This window comes from Dipodomys ordii, unplaced genomic scaffold (assembly GCF_000151885.1).
Source record: "Dipodomys ordii isolate 6190 unplaced genomic scaffold, Dord_2.0 Scaffold375, whole genome shotgun sequence".
In the NCBI taxonomy this organism is placed as follows: Eukaryota; Metazoa; Chordata; class Mammalia; order Rodentia; family Heteromyidae; genus Dipodomys; species Dipodomys ordii.
Window position 1 is genome coordinate 13,535 of NW_012267591.1, and position 5,146 is coordinate 18,680.

The following is a 5,146-nucleotide window of genomic DNA, read 5'->3' on the forward strand; positions in this document are numbered from 1 at the left end:
GGAAAAGGAGAACCACATGTCAGCACCTGCAGCCACACTCTGAGTCCCACACGTGAACCTGAGCAGCTCCACTGGCACAGAGTGCCCAGCAGTGTGACCTCCTGACCACAGTCACAGGCCAGTGTGACCTTGAGGTCAGAGGTCAACACAGACAGTCCCTCTCCCACAAGGACTGCTGGGACCCGCATCTCCTCAAAGCACACAGGGCACATTCTGGGCTGGGACAGTGTTCCATCCACAAGACTCCCATGAGGTATTCCTTAGATCACAATACCCCAGCCTCAAGACATCATCTTTCCAAATACATTCTTAAGAATACTATTTCAATGCAGGAGATTCTCTTTTGTAACATAAAATAGAATAAACCATTTATCCTTTGACTCCAGTTAGACCAGGCTTTTTATTTTCAGGAAATATTGTGGTTTACACCCTTGGGCAGGTCACTTCACAGATAAAGGTTTGTTTGGTTCTGCTGGGCAGGAGGGAGAGGAAGGGGTTCATCTTGAAGGTCTTCTCTGCTTCACAGCTGAGGGAAGTCAAATACATGGAACCTCTCTGTAGGTCTCTGCAGGTGCTGTGAGCTGCCCGGCACTGCCAGGCCATTTGGAGCTTCTCCTCTGGGAAATGTAACTCAGTTCTCTCAGGCATGTTGATAGGCCCTTACCTTGTATTGGAGAGCTCTCTTCAATTCATAACTCTGAGTTCTCATCATTTCTCATCTTTAGGAAATGGAAGGAAGATGTTAGGCTACTTTGACTGGAGACATATGAAAATTTGTGTTTAATACCAGCAGAAATTGCAACACTTGTCCAGTATAGAACTGACACAGGGGATGCAAAGTTTACCAGAATACATTCTAAGAATGATGGCATTCTAACTATTGGACATCATTCTTATTTTTCCTAAGAAGGAATTCCACCTGGTCCCACACAACCCAGTCACTTTGGAGACTTGGGAGTTCACGTGACAGGAAATCATGGAGGTTCTCAAGTGCAGCAAGTTTCCATGACCATCATTTTCACCGATTTTCCTAATGTAACAGAGCACAGCACCATGACAGGACTGTGAGATGGCGGTTCATGGCTGTTGCTCCATTCATGACCTGAGTAAGTCACAGGATTGTATATGGTCTTGGTACACACATGTAACTCCATTTACTGAAATTCAGTTATGACCCCAGATAAGGTCACCAGGACTGTAGGAGGACACGGTACATCCATAGGTCCATGTACCCTACTCCATGTATGACCCTACAGCAGGTCCAAGTTCTGGGGAAGTCTGCATGGGTAGGCCTGGGAGCCTGCTTAATTCTCTGATCTAGCCTCTGCATTTTGTCATGAACACCACCTGGTCTGTACATTCTGCTAAATAAAATTGGCACCGATTTTGTGGGTATTTCACAAGAATTATACTTAGACTTAATGTGTGATCAATGTTCCATTTTGTAGCAGAATAGGTTCTCTCTAAGCAGAAATATTTCAATGAGCATGAACCTGAAGTTAAACAAATATGGTTTGTGAATTATTTTGGTACTGCAATTGCACAGAGGTTATTCTCTTTATGAGACTGTATAAGGAAGAAAAATGGTCCTGTGAAGTTTATGTATAAGGGAAGGGAAGAAAATAGGTCCATTTTGAAGTGAATGTGTAAGTGGAAGGGAAGAGATCTGCTGTGAACTGAATGTGTAAGAGGAAGGTAAGATGTCCCGTGTGAAGTGAATGTGTAAGTGAAGAGAAGACGTCCCATGTGAAGTGAACATGTAAGAGGAGGGGATGAGGTCCTGGGTGAATATTCACTGTGCAGTAGCTGTTAGATGAGCCCGTACTACCTTGTCTGGCTTACCAGTTCACAGGACACAAATGAGAGGAAACAGACTTTCAGGTTCTAGACATATTCCCAGCTGATAGTGCAGGGAATATAAAAACTCCCCTCATATTCTGTTGGGAGCTGACAGTAAAGCTCTAAGGTCATCTTGACCCCTGTGCTCACTTGAAGGCATGTACAAGGAACTGGCTTACTTAAAAAACACCAGGTGCCCGGGATTGCGTTGCTATGTCTGCAGAGTTTGTTTTACTCTCTACCAGTTGACCTTGTCTTGTTTTACTGCACTGTGTTTTTACTGGAATTTTCCTTGTTTTTCTGGACTACTGTAAACTTATGTTACCTCTTGACTTCTAATAGTATATATTAGGGAAAGTTAAAAATAAACGCTGCTGCAGTCTTGAGCTGCAGACCTCCTGACCCCATCCTTTGTCTTATGTCCTTATTTTTCCATCCTCCCGCCCTAAATCAGGATACCCTTTCGTTGCCGGCAGGCTCTGGCAATATTCCACTGATAAGAGGGGTCGATAAATCTCTGCATTAGTGTACATAACTGTGCTTTTTGCAGATTTGCATAGGAAAATATGCATAGGGAAACTATATAAAAGCAAATTAGATTTGTATATGTGTATAAGTGTGTGAAGTTATCATAGGGTACACATTAGAGCAACATATACACACATATATAACACACATAGAATAAATGTATTCTACACACATATACATGTGTGCATATCTACACAGCGTTGTATACCTATGTATATCTAGAACAAAAAAATGATCATCTTAATGCAGAAAAAGCCCTTGACAAACTCCAGCATCCTTTTATGCTAAAAGCTCTGTAGACAGGGGATCAGTTGACTGGAAAACCTGTTCACATGACTATTAGCTGGGAGTGTTTGCCCTGGCTTTATTCACTGGGAACCCCTTGCTGTCTGTGTTTTCTGAGAATGGTGATGGTGGAACCTTTCCCACATTCAGCATGGGCTCAGGTCTGCAGCCTTCTCCTCACAGCCCGAGGCAGCTGCCTTGCCTCAGGTTTCTGACACACTCAGGATGTGGGTGTGTACACTGTGCCTCACACGGTAGTACATGGCTGAGTCCTCAGCTGTCAGCCTGCTCAGCTCCATGGAGGCTGTGCTGGAGGAGGTGTCTGCAGTCAGGGAGACCTTGCCCTGGAACTTCTGAGCATATTTGGTCTCACCATCTCTAGGATCGATCCTTCATCCACTCAAGACCCTGTCCTGCCTTCTGCCTCACCCAGTGCATATAATAGCTGGTGAAGGTGTATCCAGAGGCCCTGCAGGCCATCCTGGCCGAGTCTCCAGGCCTCCTCACGTCAGCCCCAGGCTGCTCCAGCTGGACCTGGGAGTGAACACCTGCAGAGGAGAGGGAGGCTGAGAATCCCACTCAGCCTCATCATCTACAGTGTGTGTAGAAAGGGATGGAGGCAGAGGAGCTGGGGGAGGGTCACTGGGCCTCTGCAGGTAACCACAGCTCAGCGGTGCCCACGACTGGGCTCAATGGGTCACAGAGCAGCCCCGGTCCTGACCAATGGCCACTCATATGTCACCAGAAAGAGGAAAGGTGACAACAGGATAAAAGCCAGGCTGGACACCTGGGCTGTGTGAGCAGAACAGTGGGCCTTGAAATCCATCAGTGACATGGAGGCCCTGGCACTGCACAACATTCCGTGCACTCCGAACTGAAGATAAAGACTGACCTAGCCAGGGGGTCCACTGCATCTTTCCCGAGTCTGAGAGGAAAGGACTGAGCAGGGATCTTGACCTTCCTCAGATTTGACCTCAGTGATCTCAGCTGTGTCCACCGACCATGCATGGTGCTGTGTCAGGTCCTCTCAAGGATGCATCATCAACCACAACAGAACCATGACAATGGAAGATGGAAAAAGCTGTGTGCTGAGGGGTTGGAGAACAGCAAGAACACAGTGGACAGCTCTGTGGGGGACGCTGCGTCCTGTGGAGAGGCCAGGCACACAGAGGAGTCAGAACCAGAGTGCTCCACAGCTGCTCCTGTGACTGCCATGACCTCAGTGTGTGCTCAGTGCCCCCTGCTGGTGCTGACTGAGCATGACCTCAGTGTGAGCCCAGAGCCCCCTGCTGGTGCTGACTGAGCATGACCTCAGTGTGAGCTGAGCTACACCTGCTGGTGCTAAGCACCCTGCAGGGAGGTTTGTGTCTGGATTTCCTGCACTGTATGTCTGTGGCGCAGTAATAGACGGCTGTGTCCTCCACTCTCTGGCTGTTCATCTGCAGGTAAACTGTGTTCTTGCTGTTTTCTCTGGAGGTGGTGAAGCAGCCCTTCACAGTGTGCATACTTTATGTCACTACTACTAACACTGATGTATGAGAGCCACTCAGGCCTCTTCCCTGGAGCCTGACGGAGCCAGCTCATGTAGTTACTACTGAAGTCGAATCCGGAGGCTGCACAGGAGAGTCTCAGGGACCCCCCAGGCTGCACCAAGCCTCCCCCAGTCTCCACCAGCTGCACTTCACACTGCACACCTGCAAACACAGAGAATCCTGGTAAACAATGTTTACACACGTCCCCTGTCCCTCCCACTCATGTGCATTTGCACACTCAGTGTGTCTTGTCCCCATACATCACCTTTCAGCAGAACAAGGAGAACCCAGCGCAGACCCAGCTCCATGGTGAGTGCTCTGTGTCAGCCTGAGCCCTGAATGGTTCACCTGGAATCCAGGGCTGACGTCTCTCCAGGCCTTCAGGGTCAGGGCTGGCTGGTTTTAGTGAGTAGAGGAAGGCCCTATTTGCATGTCTTCTGCTACATAGTGAGAGCCGGGTGGAGGTGTCAGGGAGGGCAGTGCTGAGGCAGATGTGAGAGTCCTGAGGGGCATTGCTACATAGTGAGAGCCAGGTGGAGGTGTCAGGGAGGGCAGTGCTGAGGCAGATGTGAGAGTCCTGAGGGGCATTGCTACAAAGATGGCCTCCCAGAACACACGGCACCCATTGCTTCCACCTGCTGGTTATCCACGTATTCATCCCACGTTGATCTGAATAGTACAGTCACCTCCCTGCACAGACGGGAAAGTACACACAGGTTCCACACAGCAGTGTGCTCTGGGGAGAAGATGTCATGTCTGCGACGTCATCTGTCCTTCCTCTCCCTCATTGCTGAGGTCGGTGTCCTCTGCTCCATTCTTGAGCTGAGTGGGTCACGGTCCTCTAGTGAGAGCAGGAGAGACGTGATGCACTGCAGGAACTGCTGAAAGAAGACTCAGAGAGCCAGGCTCATGGGGACACTGCTGACAAGCCTGCATGTCCTCTGTCATCATCTGCATGTCTG

General features: G+C 48.8%; 1 pseudogene; it reads right to left on the reverse strand.

The window, feature by feature from the left end:
* Positions 1 to 3,081: 3,081 nt before the first annotated feature.
* On the reverse strand, positions 3,082 to 4,554 carry LOC106001706 (annotated as a pseudogene).
* Between the last annotated feature and the right edge of the window lie 592 nt (positions 4,555 to 5,146).